This window comes from Mirounga leonina, unplaced genomic scaffold (genome assembly GCF_011800145.1).
Source record: "Mirounga leonina isolate KUSES-001 unplaced genomic scaffold, KU_Mleo_1.0 Mir_154, whole genome shotgun sequence".
NCBI lineage: Eukaryota > Metazoa > Chordata > Mammalia > Carnivora > Phocidae > Mirounga > Mirounga leonina.
Genome location: NW_023270389.1, coordinates 59,632,056 through 59,657,670, shown reverse-complemented (window position 1 = coordinate 59,657,670; position 25,615 = coordinate 59,632,056). Strand labels below are relative to the sequence as shown.

The 25,615-nt window shown below is 37.5% G+C and overlaps 1 protein-coding gene across 3 annotated transcripts in view; it reads left to right on the top strand.

Moving 5' to 3' along the window:
* The window catches only part of RGS7 (regulator of G protein signaling 7), a 514,710-nt gene that overhangs the window by 392,672 nt on the left and 96,423 nt on the right, over nucleotides 1-25,615 (top strand). The window lies entirely within an intron of this gene.

Here is a 25,615-nt window from a genome sequence, read left to right as displayed (position 1 = left end):
GGTGCCCCATGCAATTATTAAAAAAAAAAAAGTTTCTTCTGAATTGGTTAAGGAAGCTTAAACAAGCTTATACAAGTTTTTATTATTATTTCCATAGCACCTTGGTCTACTAGAAGGAGTAACAAAGGGGCTGAGAGTTCCAGAGTATTCTACTTTACTCTCCCACTTAGCTTTGTGATTTGTGATAAATCCCTTGACTTCCTGGGGCTCCATTTTTCTCATTGTTACTTCAGGCACCGTATAATTCTATAAGCAGAAGGTATATTAAACATGGAGAGGCAATCAAAAGAAAAGATAGAATAGGAAGCTTAATTGTAATAAATCAAGTTTAGTGAACTTAGAATGAACTTCATTCAGCAACCGTGATCTTAGTTAAGCCCTTTAAGGATGTAGGTCCCTAACAAGTACCCATCTTTTTACATCTTCCTGAAGGCTGCAGTTTTCAAAGATAAGACTGGATGGTTTTAAAATGTCATTTCTACGAATATTTACTGAGGATTTTTTCCTATGCCAACTGCTGTTGCAGGTGCTGGAGTAACAAGGTGACTCTGACTTCATCCACATGGTTGGGTAACTCATAGGCTAGATGAGAAGAAAGAATGACACAGAAGGAGTTCCTGTAGAGTGCTGAGTGACTATAACAGTGGTGTGTGCAAAATTATGTACAAGTTTAAAACTGATGAGAGATTGGCTTTACTCTGGGCATCACAGAATGATTTCACAAAACTGAGAGCCATTTAAGTTGGATTTTAAAGGAGGAGGGGAAATTTGTCAGGAGACCATGCAGTGAATGCATCTGAGGCAGAGGGTAGCATATGAAAGAGCAGTGAGAAGCTTTATAGCAGTTTGGCTTTCTTTGGCATTGTTCTTGGAGAGACATCTTTGTAAGAAGACTGTAGAAAAATCCATGAAAACCAATAGAGCTATCCTTAATTTTTGTCATTTCAGAAACCTGAATTTAGTAGTTCATCCAAGATTGATCAGGCGCCAAAGATTCAAACTAACAGGGAAAACAAAACAAAAAAACCCACCCCAGAATACTTATAAACTAATAGAGAGAATAGTTGATTCCAGTAGTGAGAATGCTGATTTATTCATTCAAGGCACACATTCTTCAAAACTGAGGCACTTAGAGAAAGGAGGTATTTTTAAAAACAACTGATGATTTATGGGGTCTGAGCTGGAGAACTTTGTGGAGATTTTGCCCAACCTGGGATGTTGTCTGAGAGTCGTCTCACTAAAAAGTATGGATTTCTAGTGGAGGAAGCACTTGGATGGCTGAGGAGGAGCTCATAGAGAAAGACCCACATGCTGGCGGGACAGACAGATCAGACCTCAAATGCTGTCACAACCTCATGCCAACTGTGTGACTTTGGGTGAGACACGTAACATTTCTGAGACCCAGTCTGCTCACTTTTCAAGCAGAAATAATAATACTGACTTTCTTCCGTTGTCTAAATAATCCAAATTAATATGCCTAAGGAAACTGGTATGGCTTCTCTCATATTCAATAAATCAAAATTGTTTTGTGCTCATCATCATTGCCTGGCAGATAGAGTGCCTCTGTTCCTTCCAGAAAAGCAAATTCTTATTCTCAGTGTTTTCTGTAGACATCTTTTGTGTTTTTCACAAATATGTTAGTGTTCACAATAACAGCTCATGTTTCATTTCACAGTAGATTGATGTTCCAATGCTAAGCCTAAGGAAATGGCATGGCCTACACAGCAAATCATTTACAGAACATCCCTCAAAGTCAGTCATCTCAAAATGATTAATGTCGTTCAGTTTCACATTAACTCCTACTGTGTCAATTTCAGAGAGGGTCATCTTCTATTTTATACCCAAAGCTGGAGTGCCTACAATTTGTTAACTAACCATAGATGTAGCCTTTAATTATGATATTTGAGTTTTTTCCCCTGAATAAACATATACCTGCTTGTGTCTAGCTTGCTTGGATTATATACAAGTGAAGAATAAAATAGTTATTCAGTAGGAGATTATGAAAAAAAAAGACAGGAAGTAAATAATAATGATCTCAGATACTGTACCACTCCTGCAGGCGATGATGCTGTATCTTTTATAATTTTTCTTTTTAGGCACAAATAAATCACAGCAACAATACAAATTACCCAACTTTGAATTTCCTACCACCATGTGTTTAAAAAACACTGTTATGAAATGCAGATCCCTATCTATAAAGATGCTATTGATGCTGTGATGATGTAGTTGGGCTGTGGAGCCCAAAGCACAGTGATTACTTACGCTGTCTTTTCTAAGACAACTTGGGGGCAGACAGGAGTTTTTGCTTAAGAGAGTCTTAAAGAATGTTTTCTTTCACTATATTAGGATCCCAACGTCTGTTTCCATCACCAGTTTGAACTTACCAAGTAGGTTCTGCAGAACATAGACCTTTACAGGTCAGTTTGCATAGAGAAACACTTTTCCATGCTTACCTTGGTCTTGTAGAAAGATAGAATACATTGCTCATGTTTAGTGCCTAAGACAAGCCAGTATGGACTGCAGGGCTACATATCTATGAACACCATTCTTTGAAAATCAAGTTAGGTGAGATTTTTGGTATTTTTCACCCAAGTACAAAAAACATTCCAATCCAAGCCAATTAAAATGAAGTCAGGAATGGACTTCCCTAAGTGTACCTGCATCAAGAATGATCTAGCACAAAGGGCTCCCAGTGAGGGCTGGAGGACAAGGCATGGAGTAGTTCAAGAGAACTGTTTTGTGTAGAAGTGGACATGGTAGCAGTGTTGCAAACTGAAACAGAAGCCATGCAGGATTTTTACTGCTGGCTCTAGGCACACACATTGCACATTGAGGTTCCTATAAATGAGCACACATTCAATGCCTTCAGACAGTCCCCTTTTGAGGGTGGAGTCTCCAGTGTTCAAATAGGACTAGAACCCCAAGAAATCAAGATTTCCAATAAAGACAGGAGCTGACTCTGTATTTGTATGACTCACCCACCAAATCCTTGTCCCGTCAGAGCCTGTCTTATTTAGTATTTCTATATTTTGTTCAAGATTTTCAAGATCTGTGTTCAAGATTAATTTTTATTCTTCTAATATTGTATTTAAATTTTTTTTTTTCCTGATTGCTGAGTTTGTTGGCACTCCCTTAACTTCTGCCCCCTAGGAAAGTACCTCACTCATGTCATCCTAGTGGTAATGCAACTGAGACCAACACATGACAGTTGCAGACAGACCTTTTAACAATGGAAATTATTGAGCTCTTTGCATTAACTTGTAGGATGATGATTTGTGCCTCAGAAAACATCCAACCAAAGGTCTGTCTTTCCTCCAGGATGATGTGAAGACTTTCAGGCCTATGAAGAGAGAATGTACTTTTTGCCCTCCCCCCACCAAGAACTAGACAACACTAAATTCCACTTCTCAAAACCATGCTAAAATAATACTAAAAATAAACAGAGAATTCATACACTTTTCATAGAAATAATAAGAGGCCAGCAAAAAGAAAGTGTTCTAGTTGGCAAATCACAGCAATTAATTTTATGCTGATATAAATAATCACAGCAGCCTTGATATATATAGTAATTTTTCCTTCAGGGACAGATTTTAAGTTGGTCAGTTAGCACTGATAGAAAGATTGCTCTATCAAAAGTTCCTTGTTTGGGGGAGGAATTTATGATTAATTAGAAAGATCAAATACACAATGAATGAATTTAAAAGAACTGTGAAGTAAATGCAGAAACAAAACCAAATAGCATATTATGGCTTCAGAACTGTTTCTTAAATGTTGGGTGGCTGACAAAGTAAGAGTGCCTTAAATTATTGTATGTTGATGCAGTGATAATTCTGTAATATGTAATATTTAAAAATGGAGAATTCAAGATGCTGGGGAAAATAAAAGAACTTCACTTTTCTAAAAGTAGGCATTGTTTATTTCTTGACCTAAAACATTGCAAAGCTTTCCAATGAATCCATCCCATCAATGAAATTGTAGAGCGGAAAGGGAGGTACTCCAGCTTCATTCTTTTTGGAACTTAATTTATATGTTGTTTATTTTATAAGAGCTTTAATTTAAGAGCCTCTGCTGTTCTACTTCATAGTCCTCCGTAGAACTCCCAGTCTTTATCATTCACTTTTGATGAATCTATCCTGGTGTACCTATTTTTGAAGCCAGATGTTAGTGGCTGTTACAGAAGAGATTTTCTTTTTTAATTTCTAGTTTTTGGAGTGGTATAAAAAAATTAAACAGAATGTACAATCCCATAAACCACCTCAATCCTACTCTCACTCTTCTCTATTATTAATACCTTATGTTAGAGTGGTACATTTGATACACTGATGAACCTGTATTGATGCATTATTATTAACTAAAGTCCATAGTTTACATTAGAGTCTAATCTTTGTATTGTACATTCCATGGGTTTTGACATGTATAATGACACGTACCCACCAATACTGTGTCCTACAAAATAGTTTGACTACCCTAAAATTCCCTGTGCTCTACTTATTTATCCCTCCATTTTCCCTCCTGAACCCGGGGCAAGCACTGTACTTTTTCCCATCTCCATAGTTTTTCCTTTTCCAGAATGTTATATAACTGGGGTCATACAGTAGGCAGCCTTTTCAGATTGCTTCTGACACTCAATAACATGCGTTCAAGTTCCTCCATGGCTTTGCATGATTGGATAGCTCATTGCTTTTTTATCATGGAATAATATTGCATTGTATGAATATACCACTGTTTGTTTATCCATTTACCAGCTGAAGAACATCTTGGCTGCTTCCACATTTGGTAATTATGAATAAAGTCGCTGTAAACATTAGTATGCAGGTTTTTGTGTGGGCATTAGTTTTCAACTCATTCAGAGAAATCCTTGGGAGAGTGATTACTGGATTATATGGTAAGATTATGTTTAGCTTTGTAAAATAGAGTCAAATAATTTTCCAGAGTGGTTGTACCGTTTTGCATTCTGACCAGCAATGAATGAGAGCTCCTCGCCAGTATTTAGTTCTATAGTAGTTAGAATTTTAGCCATTCTAATAGATGTGGTGTCTCATTGTTTTAATTTTAATTCCCCAGTAACATACAATGTTGCATATTTTTTCACATGCATATGTGCCAAGTGTACATCTTTTTTGTTGAGGTGCCTGTCCAGATCTTTGCTCACCTTTTAATTGGGTTATTTTCTTACTGTGAGTTTTAAGAATTCTTAGTATATTGTGAATCCATCATTGATATGTTTTGCAAGGATTTTCTCTTAGTCTGTGGCTTTTGTTTTCATTTTGTTAATGGTGTCTTTTTTTTTTAAGATTTTATTTATTTATTTGAGAGAGAGAATGAGACAGAGAGAGAGAGCATGAGATGGGGGAGGATCAGAGGGAGAAGCAGACTCCCTGCTGAGCAGGGAGCCCGATGCGGGACTCGATCCAGGGACTCCAGGATCATGACCTGAGCCAAAGGCAGTCGCTTAACCAACTGAGCCACCCAGGCGCCCGTTAATGGTGTCTTTTACAAATAAGTTTTAAATTGTAATGAAGTCCAACTTGTCAATTTTTTTTCTTTCATAGATTGTGCTTTGGTGTTTCATCTAAAAAGTCATTGCCAAACCCAAGGTCACCTAGATTTTCTCCTATGTTATCTTTAAGGAGTTTTATAGTTTTGTGTTTTACATTTAGGTTTATGACTCATTTTGAGTTAATACTTGTGAATTTTGTAAGGGTTAAATCTAGTTTCATTTTTATTTTCATTTGCAAGTAGATGTCCAGTTGTTCCAGCACAATTTATTGACAAGACTCTCCTTTCTCCATTGAATTGCCTTTGCTCCTTTGTTAAATAAGAGCTGGCTATATTTATATGGGTCTATTTCTGGTTTTTCTGTTCTGTTCCATTTATACATTTGTCTATTCCCTCACCAACATCATAGCGTATTGATTACTGTAACTTTATAATGGGTCTTGAAATTGGGTACTGTCAATCCCCCAGATTGGTACTTGCCCTTCACCTTGTGCTATATATTCTGCATCTTTGCTTTTTATATAAACTTAAGAATCAGTCTTTTGTTATCCACAAAACAACCTGCTGGGATTTGACTGGGATTGCAGATCAAGCTGAGAAGAATTGACATCTTGACAATATTGATTCTTCCTATCCATGAACATGGGTTATCTCTCAATATTTAATTCTTTCTCCAATATTTTTCATCAGAGTGAAGACCAGCTTTTGGTTTTGTTGAATTTCTTTATTGGTTTCCTGTTTTTGAGTTCATTGATTTCTGCTGTAATTTTTTGTAGTTCTTTTCTTCTGTTTACTTTGGATTTAATTTCCTCTTTTTTTTTTTTCATTTCCTATATTGGAAGTTTAGTTTATTGGTTTTAGATCTTTTCTTAAATATATGCATTCAATACTTTAAATTTCCCTCTAAGTACAGCTTTCAATGCATTACAGATTATGATAACTTGTATTTCTATTGTCCTTTAGTGAAAATATTTTTTTTAATGTCTCAAGATTTATTTGACAATATGTTATTTACAAGTGTGTTGTTTAATTGTAAGCATTTGAGGGCTTTCTAATGATCTTTCTGTTACTGATTTCTGGTTTAATTTCACTGTTGTCTGAGAGCATGCTTTGTAAGATTTCTATTTTTTTAAATTTATTATAATGTGTTTTATGGCCTAGAACATGGTCTGTTTGGGTGAGACATGTCCCATGGGGGGAACTTGAGAAGATTGCATATTCTGCTGTTGTTGGATGAGTATTGTATAAATGTCAATTAGATCCATTTTATTGATGGTGCTCTTCTGTTCAGCTTGTTTTTACCAATTTTTTGGCCACTGGAGCTGTCAACTACAGATAGATGCATGTTGAAGTCTTTAATCATAATAGTATTTGCCTACTTCTCCTTGAAGTATCTCAATTTTGCCTCAAGCATTTTGATGCTCTGTTGTTAGGTGCATAAACATGGATTTTTATGTCTTCATGAAGAATTAATCCCTTTATCATTATATAATATCCCTGTTTATTCTTATACTTTTTATTTTTTCTGAGGCCTGCTTTGAAATTAATTTAGCTACTCTAGTTTTATTTTTATTAGTATTAACATGGCAAATTTTTATCCTTCCCTTTATTTGTAATCTCTCTGGGTGTTTATTTTTAAGTGGGTTTTTTGTAGACAGCATATTGTTAGGTACTATTTTTTTGTCTAGTCTCAGAGTCTTTGTCTTTTAATTGGTATATTTAGACCATTCACATTTAAAGTGATTTAATATAGTTGGATTAATATCTATCCCATTTTTAATTATTTTCTATTTATATCCCTTTTTCTATGTTTCTTTTTTTTTTTTTTCTTCTTCCATCCGTTTTCTACCTTCTCTGGCTTTAATTAAGCATTTTGTATGATTCCTTTTCTCATGCCTCTTAATATATCAATTATACTACTTTTTATTTTTTTATTTTCTTAAAAGATTTTATTTATTTATTTGACAGAGAGATCACAGCACGGGGAACAGCAGGTAGAGGGAGAGGGAGAAGCAGACTGCCCAAGTAGGGAGCCTGATGTGGAGCTCAATCCCAGGACCCTGGGATCATGACCTGAGCCAAAGGCAGAAGCTTAACAACTGAGCCACCCAGGTGCCCCAATTATACTACTTTTTAATTGTTTAAAAATTTCCCTAGAGTTTTTTTGGGCATTTTTTAGACTTTATTTATTTGTTTGACAGAGAGAAACACAGTGAGAGAGGGAACACAAGCAGGGGGGTGTGGGAGAGGGAGAAGCAGGCTTCCCGCTGAGCAGGGAGCCCAATGTGGGACTTGATCCCACAACCCTGGGATCATGGCCTATACCAAAGGCAGACGCTTAACGACTGAGCCACCCAGGCACCCCTAGAGTTTTAAATATGCATTTACAACTAATCTAAGACCATTTTCAGATAACCTATACACTTTATGAGTAATACAAGCACCTCATGAGAGAATATCCCCACTTTATTCCTCCCAGTCGTACAACACAGCTATCATTCCTTTCACTTCATTATAAGCTATAATCACTGAATGTATTTTTGCTATTGCTATTTTGAACAAATGATTATCTTTTAGATCAATTAAGAATAAGAAATATGAAATATTTTGTTTTACCTTCATTGATTCCTTCTCTAAAAGTCTTCCTTTCTTTTGTAGATCTGAGTTTCAAACTTTATCACTTTCGTTTTCTCTGAAGAACTTCTGTTAACATTTCTTATAAGGCAGGTCTACTGACAACAAATTCCCTCAATTTTCATTTGTCAGAGAAAATCTCTATTTCTTCTTCACTTTTGAAAGATAATTTTGCAGAATAAAGAATTCCAGGTTTGTGGTCTTTTCTTTCAACATGTTATATACATCTCACTCCACTTTCTTTTTGCTTGCATGGTTTCTAATGAGAAACTTGATGTAATTCTTATCCTTTGTCCTCTATATGTGTTCCCTACTATCCCCCACCCCAGTTCCTTTCAATGTTTTCTCTTGGTTTTCTGCATTTAGGATATAATACATATAGATATAGATGATATAGGTAGAAAGAGAGAGAGAGAGGGAGGTTTTGGTATTAATCATATTTGATGTTCTCTGACCACCCTGGATTTGTGGTTTGATGTCTGTATTAGTTTGCTAGGCTCCCATAACAAAAGACCACAGACTAGGTAGCATAAACCCAGAAGTTTATTTTCTCATAGTTCTGGAAGCTGGAGTCCATGATCAAGATGCTGTTGGGGTGGTTTTCTCCTGAGATCTCTCTCATTGGCTTGCAGGTGGCCACTGTTTCACTGTGTTTTCACATGGTCTTTTCTCGGTGTGTACACATCCCTGGTGTCTCTTTCTTATAAAGACACCAGTTATCTTGGATTAGGGGCTCACCCTTATGACCTCATTTAACCTTAATTATCTCTCTAAAGGTCCTATCTCCAAATACAATCTCATTCTGAAGTTACTGGGAGTTAGGGCTTCAACATATGAATTTTAAGAGAACACAATTCAATCCGTTGCACTATTATTAATTTGGGGCAATTATCAGTCATTATTGCTTCAAATATTTCTTCTGCTCTTTCTTTGTTCTTTTCTGGTATTCATTACATGTATGTTACATCTTTTGTAGTTGTCCCACAGTTCTTGGATATTCTGCTCTCTTGTTCTCATTCTTTTTTCTATTTCTATTTCAGTTTTGGAAGTTTCTATTGACATATCTTCAAGCCTACTGATTCTTTAGTAGCCGTGTTCAGTCGATTAATGAGCCCATCAAAGGCATTCCTCATTTATATTACAGTGCTTTGATTTCTTGTGTTCCCTCTTGATTTTTCCTGAGCGTTTCCATCTCTCTGCTCACAATGTTCATCTGCTCTTGCATATTGTCTGCTTTTTCCATTACAGCCCTGAGTAGTTTAATCACAGTTGATTTTAATTCCATGTCTGATATTTCCCAAATCTCTTCTATATCTGAGTCAGCTTCTCATGCTTGCTCTCTCTCTTCAAACTGTGTTTTTTTGTCTTTTATATACCTTGTAATTTTTTGTTGAAAACAGGACATGATGTAAAAGAAACTAAGATAGATAGGCCTTTAATGTGAGGTTTTATGTTTCTCTAACTAGGATATAGTCTGTGTTTACTCTTGCTGTAGCTACAGGTTTTAGAGGCTGTCATTTCCTCTGGTGTCCTTGTTTTCGTCTCCCCTGTTGTCTTTGGGTTTCCTTACATACTTCTAACATAAGGTCTGAAACATGCAGTTTTTTCAGTTGCCTCTTCTATACAGGAACCCTATTTATGTGGTAGTGAGTTGTGTGTATGTGTGGGGAAGGGAAGCCTTGTACAGTCCTATGATTAGGTCTCAGTCTTTTAGTGTGCCCCTGAGCTGTGACCTTCACGGATGCTCCTTGGTTGTTTGAGATTCCTACTCCCCCGCTTAAGTGACATAGGTATAAGGGGCTTAAATTGGTTATTTCTCTATCTGCAGGTGGAAGACTAGCCTGGGCTGGAGTTGGTATTTCTCTTCCTCCAGGTAGTTTAGACTCTGGTATAACCCCAGTTTATCAGCTGCTGGTAGTATAGTTTCCCCTGAGAAAAGCTTTGCTAAAAAAGAACAGAATGTTCTGGGTATATTTCAGATGGTTTCTGTTTCCCTCCTCTTGTTGGAAGCATGAGGGAATTTTTCTGAGATCCTCACTGTGAGAAGCTGGTAGTGCTCCTGGAGGTAAAACTCATGAATGGGTGGTATTCCCCCAACACTGCCCTCCCTGCCCCGCCACATCCCCTGGAGTTTCTAATGCTCTAGCTTGTTCACACTGAGCCTCCAGCAATAAGTCAGTTACAGTTTTAGTTTTCCTACCACAGATGGAGGTTTCTGCTCTTGGGCTTCTGCCCCAGTGAGTCACAATTCTCTATATACATCTGTCCATCTCTCCAGCTTGGGGGCACTGACTTGTCCCCTCTGGTCTCCATTCTCTGATGGATGTAGGGAGAAACAGTTGGTTTTTACATTGTTCAGCTTTTTTCAGCTTTGTGAGGATGGATAGGAATAGCAATTTCCAAGCTGCTTACATGCTAGACCGGAAACCAGAGAGCAGATTTTTATAGGGAAAAGGAAGAACAGATCATCACTAAGCAAGTTGTTTCTATTTGTTTTTGCTTTTATTTAATTTTTTCCTTCACTATTTCATCATGGGAGAGTCTCTGAATCAACTTCTGAGAGAAATGGGAAACAAAGTTGGTTGTTTCTCTTCCATGTGTTCTCCCTTTCCACTGGCCTTTGGAGAGTGTCTGAAGTCCAACCATCAGTGTCATGGAAAATTTGAGGTTGTTATTTTCCCCTTGATTTCCCTGAGTTTTGGAAGTGGCCTAGAATGGAAAGGGAGAGGAACCTGGCACACTCAATTGGCAGACCTTGATAAAAGGGCAAAGAAACAAAATAAGAGTGCATCCAAGCTGAATTCTAATAAGACTTGCATGTTTTTAAACTTTATATATGTTTCACCATAAACCTGTAAAGAATATAATTTACATGTTAATGTTCCAACATGTTTTCCCCAAAGCTATCATGATCAATGGTCATTTGTAAATTAATGTGCCCTGGAATGAGATCAGAGGTGCATCTAGAAAGAAAGATAAAACATTATAACCCACAGGAATGTCACATCATCATTGAAAATTACAGATGTTTTGGGACAATTAAAATTTCAAAACACAAAATTAAAAAAAAATTAAAAATCTTCACTGATTCGGCCAAATTGGAGTAATCTCTTAATTTGTGGAAATGATGGACTCTCATACATCTCTCTTAATAAAAAGGAAAAGTTATACTGTATTTTTATTACTGTAGTTATAAAGGGTAGTATTGGTATTATAATCTACTTTATAAATTAAATATTCACCATGAACTAGTTTAGCCAAAACAAAAAACAACAAACTATGTTCTAAAAACAACACATTTACCCAATATAACAATGAGAACTAACTCATTGTATAATACTATTCATTAAAAAGACCTAAAACATTTATGGCATCTTCAGAATACAAATATTGGCACAAATCATTCTCCTCCTTTATAAAATGTCCCAAACTTTCATCAATTCAAGACACAAAACTTACTTAAAAAGAGTAAGCCATTAAACAGTTTGGCTTTTACCTGACTTATGCAAAGATTGAGACACCTGATTTATTCTCTTTTTTTTTTAAGATTTTATTTATTTGTCAGAGAGACAGCAAGACAGAGAGAGCACAAGCAGGGGGAGCTGCAGGCAGAGGGAGAAGCAGGCTTCCTGCTGAGCAAGGAGCCTGTTGTAGGACTTGATCCCAGGACCCTGGGATCATGACCTGAGCCAAAGGCAAACGCTTAACCAACTGAGCCACTCAGGCGTTCCACCTGATTTATTCTCTTAACCAAATATTGACATGTACCTATAAACATTTATGATGTATATGAATGTTGCACATACATTTGAATGTATTGTGTGTATACTTGCATCATGCCTACATACAATACACAAATGGAAATGGTTATCCAAATGGAAAATTTAAATATTCCTAAACGTGGTATCTATAAAATAAAATTAAGACTATATTAGTATTTTTGAAATGCATCCCTAGTTCAAAATCTCAATCTCTAGAAATGCTGTTTGTTGTACTGAAAATAATTTCACATATTAATTGAGCCACCAGCTTAGAAATACCTTGCTTTTTCTCTGTCCAAGTGGTGAAGTGAGTCTGCTGAGAAAACTAGTACCTAATCACTTGTGCTATTTCCTGGTTTCTGGTTTGTCCCCTTCCTTATAATTCCCTAGGCTTCTCCTGGCTTGTAGTCTTTTCTTTATACTGCCTACAAGCAACAATATAAAAAAAGAAAGAGAAACATATTTGACATTTTATAGCAATGCATATTCAACTTTTAACTGCCTAATTAATGTCTGAATTATTATTTTGTATCTTTAATCATTATTTATTCTCATATTAAGAGGACATTTTTTTCCATTAATTGGGCTATGATACACATATGTAAATATATTATGTGTATATTTGTGTATGTGTGTTGGGGGTGGGTGATGTGTGATTGCTCTGTGTAAAAAACCCAAATTTGGAAGCCTTGAAATCCATTATAATATGAAATAAGTAATATAAGCAACAAGCCTCCTAATAGGGAACTAGTTTGATGCCTTTGCAAGTCACTAGAATGGAGTTTGGGGGACCTGCTGTCTCTCAAGTGCCTTATATTTCACTCTTGCTCAGCGTGGCCTGGCCCACCTGTATCAAATGGGATGATTTTAAAATGCAGATTCCTGGCCTCTTTCCCAACCAATTGAGTCTGAGACTCCAACCCGAGAATTGGCATTAATAAGCTATTCCAGATGTACGCTAAGGTTTGGATACCAGGCAGTCAGTATTTAGCATACCAAGTCAGATTAATTTGATATTTGCATTCCTGGTGGTTTCACATTTTTGTCTCATTTATTTTTTAACATTTTGTCTCATTTAAAATGAGTATTCCTACTCATCCAATACATTTCAAATAATAGTATATCAGACATTTGAGTAGCAGTTAACTTATATTGCATCTTTACATACATTATCTGATTTAATCCCTCACAAAATAAATCTTCAAAAATTTTTTAGCCACAGTCAACAGATGGAAAAAGAAAAAGATTCGGAGAGGTAAAGAATCTACCCTATTTGCTAAAAATGACACAACCAAGATTGGTGCCCAGGATTTCTGACTAAGTTTTATGCTTTTCCTGCTTTCCCATACTTGCCTTACTTCCATGGCTCTTTGGGCATGAGTGTTTCTCAGTTGGATTTGCATCCCATGGTGGTGTTTATAAGACTTAGAGCTAGCTGGACATTTAGCTACATGATCAGTATGCAGCTGCCAATGCAATTCTAGAGTAAAGGGCTGAGGTTGGTGTCTGACAGGAAGATTTTTGAGTCCTTAGTGTCTGTTATGTAGTTCAAAGCATAGCGGTGGACAAGGTCAGTCAGGAAGGACATGCAGAGTGAGACAAAGAGAAGGACCAGGTTGGAATTTCGAGAACATCAACATGTAAGGAGAAATTACCAGAGGGGGCGCCAGCAAAGGAGAATGAGAAAAGGATGTGGAGATCAGATTCCAACGAGGGGATGAACAACCAGGAAACAAAGACAGCGGGGACTGCTCCCTCAGATACTTGGCAATGGAGGGAGAAGAAGAAAAAGAGATGGATGGATAAATGGGGGAGGACAGAAAAGAGGTAAAGAGTGGGCCTGCTCGCTGGAAGGAACTGATGCTGCAGGGTCAGTGGCCTGGTGTCCAATAGGGAAGAAAGTTGGAATTATTTGGAAAATAAGGGTAAGCTTCAGTGAAGGGAGAGACATTAGAGTAGGATGAGCAATACATCTGTCACTGATGGTTAAGCTTCTTGACAAGAATAGAGTAGGAATGAGTAGAGGATTCCTGGAATCCAGAATCTAGCACTTCTCCCTCTCTAGGATGCTGATCCTCGATGGGTAATACTGTTTGGAATATTTTCCCATCCATCTGTTCTGTAATTTGTGGCTGAATTTCAACCACTCTGATTATGGCACATTTAAAAGACTCTATGGCTTCATGATCTTACCCTAAGTTAGTTTTAGGTAGAAAAAAATAATAACAATAAAGTGGTGCTGTATAGGAAAAATTGTGGAATAGATATATCTATTTTAGAAAAAAGGTATGGATAACTCATATATGAACTATAATGTATGTGTGCTGTTTACTTGTGAAATTATTGGAAGCTTATGTCTAGGAATGTCAGTGATGCAAATATACATCATGACACACCCTGGGATTACCCAAACAGTTCATAACAATCTAAACTGATGATGATGACATAAAATCAACATTAATTTTCAATTTAAAGTCATGAACTTCAGTCACTGAAAATCATGACCAACTCAGAACAACAGTGAGGATTCAGTAATAATAAAATATTCTCCTGGAAGATGACTGGAATCTTAATTACCCATGGATATGTATGTTCCAAACTTTGCAACATTGCCAAGTATCATGTGACAGACTTCTTAGCAAAGTCTGCGTGAGAGGCCTCAGGAAGTTCTATTAACAAGCTGATTTTAGTTTATGCATTCCAAATTTAGTAACCTTGTTGCCTGGCACTTCCTGATGCAAACTGAAGGAAACACTTGCATGGTTGGGTCCTTTTACCCTTCAGGATCCCTGGAGCAGTGGACTGCGGGCCTTGCTTTGGCAAGCATGGATGTAGGGGTTTGTTTGAATTAACAAGCTCTCCCAATATCAGTTCACAAAGTACACCTTCTAGCTTCCTCGTGCATCAATTGAATCACACAATCTATGTCTTTCTTCAAGTGACAAAACAATGGAAGCACTTAGGAAATGGTCATTGTGGTTATTTACTAGCGAAGGAGAAGTTGTTTTGGGACCTGAATCAGGATGGAAGTATTCCGGTTTAGATGGGGCTTTTACCTGGTAGAGAGGGGGTAGGAGGAGGTAGGGGGCTTTGATGGTGTCAGGATATAAGCAAAACTCCCCATTATGTTTAGGCTTAATAACTACAGGAAGCACGTTTTCATTGAAAGTTTTATGTTTTTAACATTTATTTTTTTAGAGAGAGAGAACATGCATGAGCAGGGTTGGGGGGGTTATGGGGATTGGAGGGGCAGAGGGAGAGGGAGAGAGAATCCTCAAGTAGACTCCCTGCTGAGCGCAGAGCCTGACACTGGGCTCGATCCCAGGAACTCAGATCATGACCTGAGCCATAATCGAGAGTCAGAAGCTTAGCCAACTGAGCCACCCAGGCGCCCCTCATTTAAAGTTTTGGTAAAGAAAAAGAGCTAATCATGGTGGCCATGATAAAAACAAAAACTATTCAAAAACCCATGGACATTTTTTGAAGACCAAAGAATGAAAAGGGAAATTAAAAAATAAAGTAGACTGTATTGGCAAGATCATTTATAATTTAAATAAATACTAATAGGCATGGATTTTATGAATTAGCAGTAGTATTTCATGAAGACTCAATTTTCTCAGGTCTAGCAGTTAAAGCTAAAAAGACAGTTTTGTTTAAAAAATGTATCAACAGGACAGGCATTATTTTTTCATTGTTTTAATATTGAGTAGAAGGGGGAAAACAGACTATTGTAGCTCACTTAGTTTTTGGTCTTACTTTGAAATTTTGTCAGCCTGGGAAGTAGGCAGAACCTTTACAACCTGGGTGGTAAATAGGCTACACTGTGTGATTCTCTGGTTGGGTAACAGAAGTTTTTTGTACCATGAGCTGAAATAACAAAAACAAGAGTACTTCTAAGTCCAAGTGATCTGAAATTAAAAAAAAAAAAAAATCCTTTATTTAAAACCTGCTTAACAGGAGATTTGCATATCTGTTTTTATATTTTCCTTGAACGAAGAGGGGTGGGGGGACTTCAGTATTTTCTTTCTACATTCTCTTAACAGAAGGGAGATCTAGACTGTTTTAAATCACACTAGACAAAGGCCCTCATGAGAAGAACCCTGGAAAGCGAAGCAAGGGAGCAAACCTGAGGACCCCGTGTTGGACCACGACTTCCTCCAGCCATGAAATGTCAGAGCTGGAGGGAGCCTGAGAGATGACCCAATTCATCCATCTCAGCTACTGATGAGGCAGCTGAATTCCACAGAGTGGCAGGACTTGCCAGGCCAAGGTCACGCCCCTCATTATTGGCCAAATTCAGAACACACTAAAAAGTGAGATAAGTAGGAAGATAGCTGAATGCATCCCTGTTTAGCAGAGCAACCAATAGAGATTTTCAATAACTTAGTCTTAAGTGGTTGCAACTTTTCTCAGGCTACCAAGTAGACCAAATGTGCTGTGCCATTGTGTTTCTGTTACCATTATGGAACAAAGCTGAAATTTTCTGTGATGGACCTGGTCAATGCTTTCATGCGAAGTTTGAGGTGTCAGATTCTTGTTAAAGAAATTTCTCTTTAAGCCAAGAAATATTTGTGTAAGGCTGCCCAAACTACTGCTGTTGCTTTCTGGTGTCTTTGTAAAGCCTTGGCCAGCTCCCAGCTGTTACAATAAAAGTGGTAACCAGTGTGCTCCCGGATCGCCGTGCTATTTGTCCGGTGTTAGGGCTATACCTCAGGCTGTTTCCCTGGCAGGGGCAAGCAAAAGGCAGAGCTCACAAATGCTTCTTTTGGCTGTTGTTGTTGCAAACCCTTCTTAAACATAGTTCTGTTTTAGACATATTTTGCCAGCTGAGGAAGAACAATGTGTCTGCTTAGATTATGGAGAGGACTGAGAATTCCTCTGCCCAGCTAGGACTATTCCAATTCTCTGTTCAAACCACCCGATGATGAAATCCCCTGAAGGTAAAGTGTGTCAGGAGTGAATTCTGGGAATAGAATCACCAGGACACTACTTAGCAATTGCTGGGTACACTTTGGAGTTTAAGTCCTGCCCCACAGCTGGTGCAGTACCCAAAGAAGGCATTAAATGAGATACTGGCAGCCTGTCCAAAGCACAGATACACAGAAACACAAGGAGGTATCAAAGTGAATAGCTCCACGACCACTTTCCAACGTGACCAGCACAAACTTGGAGTAGACTTTATAGACATTTGCTTAGAGATCCAGGTCCCCATGGAGCATTTCTATGCCTTGGGCCACTGTAGTGAACGTAGACACAGAGGACTTCCCTGCTGAAGTCCGTGTCACAATATAAGTAGTAGGACCATGCCAGGTGTCAGATGGACACTGGGAAATTAGAAGTTGAAGATTCAAAGCCCCAACTGACATTCTCACCAACTAATTTTATTTCACACCTGGCACAACCAATTCTGTCAATGCAATTCAGCAAATACTCCCTGAGCATCTGGTGGTGTGCAAGGCATTGTGCTCATGCAGTGGCAGGAACAAAGGTAGGTGAGAGATGGTCTCTGGTCCACGTCAGCGACGGTCAAGGAGAGGGACCAGGCAGGGTCCAAAAGTGAACTTTACCCTCCAGCAGACCTCCAGCATGACCTTTCTCTGACCTGTAGCTCTTTATTTAGGACATACATCAGCTCAGGACAGAACTTCCACTGAGGGCCCTGAACACATTGCACTTTACTTGCCATTCTTTCTGCATGATGCACTGGGAAGACTAAGAGTTTTGGAATCAGAAACACACTGCTTCATATCCTTACTCAGCATTTAATAGCTATGACCTCATGCCAGTGACTTAACTTTTTTGAATTTCAGTTTCCTCATCAGTAAAATGGGGTCTCAAAGTCAAATCTCATTTTACACCTTGCAGAGCGTCAGTAGTAAGTGTTTATTCAATCAATAGTTTTCTCTCTTCCTATTTATTTGCATCCCCCCCAGATTTCTGGGCTTTTAGATGCCATTATTCCATCTTTTTTTAAGGTTTTACAAAATCTTAGTCCATAGCAAAGGACTCTTTTACATATTCTTCATTATATTCAAAATATGTTAACAAAGCAGACAGAGAAGAAAATGAAGGCTGCTGTCTCAGTTATCGCTGGGTTCATGAATATAAGATTTTTTTTTCTGGCTTTCTTAAAAAATGTGGCAAGCACCAATTAACACATAATGCTGTGACAACAGTCTTAAGTGGATATTGATTTGCAAATCACATTAATCTTGTCTTGAAATATCTTCATTGGTCTCCTTGGAAACTTTGAAATTGATTTTAAGGTGTGCATTCTAAGTTTCAAGGTTCATAACTGTAGTGATATGGATCATTATAGCACCTCATGGTCTTTAATTTTTCTGCACTCTGAGCTGGAAAATGTACTAGCTACTGGTAATCTTTAATAGTAGGTGCACTGCAACATTTTAGTATCATTTATGATATTTGTATATTTAACAATGTGTGAAACATTTTAAATAATATGAATTATGCAGTGAAATTGGAAAGAATCTGAATTGTATTTCATTCAGTGTTTTAAAAAATAGGGTTATATCCATCTGCCTATATTATTTTTCTATAGTCTAAGGTTAATATCACACATTATCCAGCATGATTGACTAATAAGGATCAATATTCTGTGTTAGGCAATGCACATAAACTTTTCTAAACCTTCTTTGCCCAACCCCCAGGGAAAAAACAGTTTACCCTATAATAGAGTAAAAGTATTCTTTTTTAAAGCAGACTTTCTAACATTTAAATTTCTACTGCTTAATCTTTCTGGGCAATTTGAGAGCAACTGAAATTTAGAGAGAGAAATAGGAAGACATAAAGAAAACAAATGTTATCCTTTTGTAAAACCACAAGTGACAAACATTATTCAGTAAAAATACTCGTTACTCTAAATTATTAGACTTACTCCAAAACTACAGAAGAAAGTAAGTTTATTTTATACTCACTCCTCACACATGGATGTGTGTCTGTGTATTAAAGAGGCACTGTTACATGCAGACCGCACAAAAAATGCAGCAAAACATGCTTTAAGGAATGTCAAAGCTTTATATCATTAACAGGCTCTAATTTTGGGGGGAGGTTATGCACTGCTTCCTTTTAGTTCATGTATTATTTTGCTAACAAAACTTCAGTGGATTCTGGTCTCTTCTCTACTCTGACTCCCCTCTTCCAAAAAGAAGGAATGACTTATATATTTATATCTTGGAAATTAGACCAAAAAGGAAAGAATGAGATGGAAGAACCGGTGATAAGAAATTGATAAATCAAAATAAACACTGATTATTTTTTAAAATAATTAATTTTAGAGTTTAAATCAAAGTGGAATTAAAATGGCAGACAATAATATACCAGTTAGAAAAACTCATTTATCTCATGTTTGACAACTTAAAATCACTCTTCAAAATGATATTCTCAGGGAAGAAAATCACAATGAAAATTTTAAAACAGCACGGAGCTACATTTTCCTCTGGAGGAATTCACAGACTTCTCAAGGTTTCCAAGGAACCATAGATTTAAGGGACTATGTTTCCTCCCTTTTTTAGTGTAGTCTTTCTAAGTGTCATGAAAATTTTCCTATTAAGAAAAAGCTTTTATATTAGAGAACATTTTGCAATAAAATTTCACTTTTTAAAAATAATTATTTGGAAAATTTTGCAATATATTTATATTACTTTCATAAACTATAGATTAATAATATTTATAAAGATGGCTGGAATGAGAAGAAATTTTTCATAGAAGCCTATGATCATAGGAAATTTTAAAATTTCAACTAACTTATAAATATATTGTTGTTATACAGAAGACTAACAGGTGATCAATTCTATAAGGATAGTGTAACACATGACTTCAAGAAGAAGAAAGAATAGGGCGCCTGGGTGGCTCAGTTGGTTAAGCGACTGCCTTCGGCTCAGGTCATGATCCTGGAGTCCCTGGATCGAGTCCCGCGTCGGGCTCCCTGCTCGGCGGGAGGCCTGCTTCTCCCTCTCCCACTCCCCCTGCTTGTGTTCCCTCTCTCACTGTCTCTCTGTCAAATAAATAAATAAATTCTTTAAAAAATAAAATAAAATAAAAAGTTAATCTATGTAGGGGTGCCTGGGTGGCTCAGTCGTTATAAGCATCTGCCTTTGGTTCAGGTCATGATCCCAGGGTCCTGGGATCAAGCCCCGCCTCGGGCTCCCTGCTCAGCGGGAGGCCTGCTTCTCCCTCTCTCACTCCCCCTGCTTGTGTTCCCTCTCTCACTGTGTCTCTCTCTGTCAAATAAATAAATAAAATCTTTAAAAAAAAAAATAAAGTCTACACTTCCATAGAGGGCATCATTGGAGAAAGGTTGGGCATGACAGATTTCAGATAAAAGGACACTAAGACTTATTCAAAAATAACACCCAGAAAAGCATAGTTAAATTTTTTATTTCAAGTTCCATTATGGGAGAAATATGTAAGATTTTAACATAATAAATATGTAAGATTTTAACTAAATAAATAAGGGAAAATAAAGGAAATTGAGTTCTACTGAGCCTCTATATGTAAAAATCCATTGGTTGCTTTACCTAGAAGCAGATTTTTTTTTCTTAAGGATTTCTTTCTGTATAACTCCCATAATGTATTTATTCCCATAGTGCAAAGGAGAAGAAAATCAAAGAAAAACTGAGTCATATGAAAAGTTCATGGCTAGAGTAGGACAACTGGTCCTTTAAGACTCAGCAAACAGATTGCCCTCCACTCCATCCTGATGGGAGGGCAGTCCAGCTGTATGGGCCAGGCAGCTATCACTTGCCCTGGATTGTGATTCACTTGAAAGTTCAAGGAACAAAATCTTCTTTCACTGTGTATCCCCTGTGTCTAGGACAATATCCAGAATTTCAGTAGGTGTTCAATAAACATTTAATTGAGTGAGTGAATAATTGAATGAATGAAGAGTTTTGATTCCTAGGATTTATAATGTGGTCCAATGCATTATATTTAGCTTTAAAGACGCCAACTATCTATGCTCAAATCAGTAGTAAGAAAACAAACGAAAATTATTAACAACATCAATTTTAACAAAAATTTTGAACAGCAACATTTGAGATGACCATCTCTGAATTTCAATGGGGACCTTTATGCTTGTCCTATGAGGTTTGAAATTACAGTTAGGTGGGCATAAAATAGCCTTTCTCCTAGAACATCAAGAGAGATTTTAAGGGACAAAATTGTAAGATGTCGTATGTCTATCAAAATGTGTCAGATGATGAAGGCAATTTAGAATACTTGGTTTTAATTTCATATTCTAAATGGACATATAATCATTATGAACCTCAAAACAGAATAGAAGCCAAGTGTATGAGAGAAACATAAGATATGCTTGGGAGCCATTTACATAGCATTATAGGATACATTATACATACTCTGATCTAATTAATTTATATGAACACTAAATAAGGAAGCAGTGTGATGGGTTTTTACCACAAACTACCACCACTTGGGCCAGCACCTTGCTAGATGATAAGACTCCCCCATTCTTGCTAAGTCTCTGGGGTACTCTAGGAACTTCTTATCCTAAAGCCTTGAGCTGAGCCCTGCCTCTTCCATTTGCTAGCTCTGAGAACTATAGCTAAACTCTTCCATCCTGAGCTTTGTGATTCTTCTAATAAAATATATACATATATATTTAATATATTTAATATTTTTATATAATACATATAATATTGTAAGTAATAATATTCAATATTATATATATATAATAAACCTATGTTTTGTAGCTCCCACCATTATTGTCAGGCACAGAGGAGAAGAATAGGAGATACAGGGAAGTGACTTATACACTAAATTATCTTGGAAAGTAATGGTGGTTATTCACTTATCTATGAGATGTATAGCAAATATTAAAATAATTATCATTTACCTATGTATTTGTCTCCTCCTAGTCTAACATAAGGATTGAGGTGACTAGGAACACTGACTGAATTGTTTATCTCTGTATCTTGGTGCCTAGAACCTTTGTTGATGAGTACATTTCAATTAATATAAAGTTACATCATACATTTGAAAAAAAAATGCGTCCATTTTTACTTCTTAATATAGTTTGGCTAATTATAGCTTAAAGAAATGTATGCATTACAGAGAGATTCTAAACTATAAGTATACTGTTGAATATTTAAATTGGAATTATTGCCAAGTTCATGAAGTCAAAGTTTATTTCTAAAAATTATATGTTCCTTTGAACCTGAGATATACTTAGAATTTTTGTCAGACTTGACGAAAAAGCTGATTATCCGTTCCACTGCAGATACATTTAATCTTACATTTACATAATACCTTATAAGTGTTCAAAAGGCCTTTACATTGATCATTTCTTTCAATTTTCACAGCCATCCTATCCTATGAAGTCAGAAAAAAAAATATATTAAAATCCCCATTTGTCAGGAATCTGACTGAGAAAGGACAGAAAACCTTGTCACCTATCTAGCAATAGCCATCACTTACTGATTTGGAGAATGATGTCTCATGTGTTCATCTGTCAAAGCCCTAACTTTTACCTATTGTGTGTTTTCCTTGCGTTTTTGGAGCAATCTGATTCACTTAATTTCTTTATAACCTTAATTAGAATAATTTACCATTTGCAGACCTACAGTGCTGCTCTGGTCCCAGATCACTTTTGCTAATATGCTTTAATCAGGACACCTCTGGGGAAGTTCCATGGAAGGAACTTATCAGAGGTTCCAAAGGAAAGGAGAGAAATATAATAAACAGGTAAAATCAAAGAGCAAAATTAAACTTTATAGAAGTTAACAGAACAGGTCCTTAGATGTTTGGCAAACTTCTATCTCCCCCTAATCCTGATCTGCCTTGATCAGGCTGCTTTACTGTCCTTACCTTGTACTGTCCTGAGCATCCTAGACCTCTTATTTCAGCTGGGAGACATATAAAACTGTTCTCCAAGTTACTTTACGTTTTAGGATACACCCTTGATTCAGAGTTTGTACTGAGTATTTCTCCAAACAGAATGGTTCTTTCCAGACGATTGGGTTCACATTCCAGTTCAGCTGCTTAGTAGCTGTATACTTGAAAAAGTTAACTCTCTGTGCCCCAATTTTAACGATCATACTCCCACCTGATAAGGTTGCTTGAAGGATTAATTGGCTAAAAGGATTAAAATGGTGGCTGTCCCATAGCACGTGGCACATAGTAAGTATTAGCTATTACTATTAGTATTTTCACCATTAGTATTTTCATTAGCTTTATTATTTTCTGGCTTTTATTACTATAATCATTATCTTCTCCTAAAAAGAAGAGGAACGACCTGCGAGGTCCTTGTAGTTCTGTCAGTCAGGAAGCAGATGGCTTCATTTTATTAAGGCTACGTTATGCAGTGGTGAGGGGGGTGCAGAGGGGGCAGGAAAGCCAAGGTTCTCAAACCAGTTTTTGTTTTGGCAAATAGGAGGAGTGAAGAAGTAAGAGATGGAAGGAAACTTGAGAGGGAATTGCAAAAGGTTAGCCATGACCCTTTTAAAAATCAGCTTTGCCCACCCTATCGGCTGCTTTCCGGAGCCGCCATCAGGCTCCAGTGCACGTTAGGAGGGATCACCAGGAAACAGACCCAGGGCCATTTTGAGATTTGCTGTCATGTAGAGATGTTCTGGGTTCCAGTTCCAAAATCACCATATGAGTCATATCAGATTGCTCTCTATTTAGATAAATAACAGAAAGGTGTGTTATTTTCTAACAACAAAAAAAATAATGTATTTCAACCATCATTAAGATAGCAGTTGTGTTGTTTTTCTATTGCATTATTATTATTAAACACTGTGTTTATCCACTCTCTCACATTTCCCTCATGTGAGCTTGAGCAATTTTTTTTTTATTTTTTATTTTTTTATTTATTTTATTATCATGTTCAGTTAACCAGCATATAGTACATGATTAGTTTTTGATGTAGTGTTCAACAATTCATTAGTTGCGTATAACTCCCAGTGCCCATCACCACATGTGCCCTCCTTAATACTCATCATCCGGTTACCCCATCCCCCACCCCCTCCCTTCTGTAACCCTCAGTTTGTTTCCCAGAGTCCCGAGTCTCTCATGGTGTGTCTCCCTCTCTGATTTCTTCCCGTTCAGTTTTCTCTCCCTTCCCCTATGGTCCTCCATGTTATTCCTTATGTTCCACATATGAGTGAAATCATATGATAATTGTCTTTCTCTGCTTGACTTACTTCACTTAGCATAATCCCCTCCAGTTCCATCCATGTCCATGCAAATGGTAGGTATTCGTCCTTTCTGATGGCTGAGTAATGTTCCATTGTATATATGAACCACATCTTTATCCATTCATCTGTTGAAGGACATCTCGTCTCCTTCCACAGTTTGGCTATGGTTGAGCAATTTTTTGCTATTAAAAATGAGTGGCACATCATGCCATTTCCGTCTCTTACAACCCTCAGTAGTTCCCATTACACTACAGGCCACACCTCAGCCCTGGCCAGATTTCCTGCCTCCCCAGCCCAGCCCGGCACCCACCCTCACTGCCTTCCACCCTCTCCAGGCTCTGACCCCTCTACTTTGAGGACACCCGGCTTATGTCCTGCCCAGAGTCCCCTTGCTGGACTCTGATGGGTGCTCTCTGCCCCCAGATCTTTCTGGAGCTGGTTCCTTTGCCTAATTTAGGTTGCAACTCAAAAGTTATCCTTTGTGGATCCTGTGATCTAACGTAAGAGCCCCTTCCACACCCCTCAGCCTTTCCCACCTCCACTTCGTCCCAGTATCTATTACAGCTTGGTGATTAAAACAGTTGTCTTTGGTGTCTACTGCTTGACTTTGACTCTTGCCTCAACCAAGAATTAGTTAATTTCATCCTATCTTCATTGCCTCATCTGCAAAGAGGGAAAATTAATAGCACCTGCTTGTTCGTTCATTTGGACAACATAACATATGTGAAATGTTTGAATAATTCCTGGTACATGGAAAGAATTCAATAAATATTGGGCATTGCTATTACGTTATTCATAGTACTGTGCATTATCCATTACACTCTAGACCAGTTCCCTGTAAGCTAAGAGCAGTGATGATCCCCTGGGTTCATCCACTGTATCCTCAGGGCTTAGAAGAAGCCTGGTATGCTGCGGGCACTCAGTGAACATTTGCTGAATGAAGGAACAATGCATCCAGTATCCATACACATCTGTCACACTTTTCCTTGTACTCCCCGTAAAGGCAAATATTCTGTTCTCCAGGAAGCGAAGATACCTTGGAGCCTCATGTAATTACTCCACATAGACCCCTCTCATCCTAAGATTCTTAAAATCTTTGTAAAACCAACACCCTTCCAGTTTACCAGCAGAGGCTGAGTCATCGGTACCATGTTGCCCCCTGCGGGTAGGGAACACTATTACAGCGAGCCCACCTCCAGGCTTCTGACCTCAATCACCCTGTGTTTGGGCAGTTGGAAGCTGTGTCTCCTTTGTCCTCTCCCTTTGAATTTCCCTGGAATGTCAGCTCATTGGGAATAGGACCCCTGTCTATTTGTTTTGTTCACACCTGTACCCCCACCACTTAGATGAGAGCCTGGCACATAGCAGGCTTCTAGTAAATGTCAAATTGAATAAATAAATGAATTTTAAAAAATAGTTTTCTATCTTTTTCTTCCCCTGGTGGCCCAGAAATCTGGTGCAGCTATTAACAGAAAATACTGACCACTTACTTAGTTGTACATGGAGTTTCAGCATTGAGATTATGAGATATAATAGTAAAAAGAA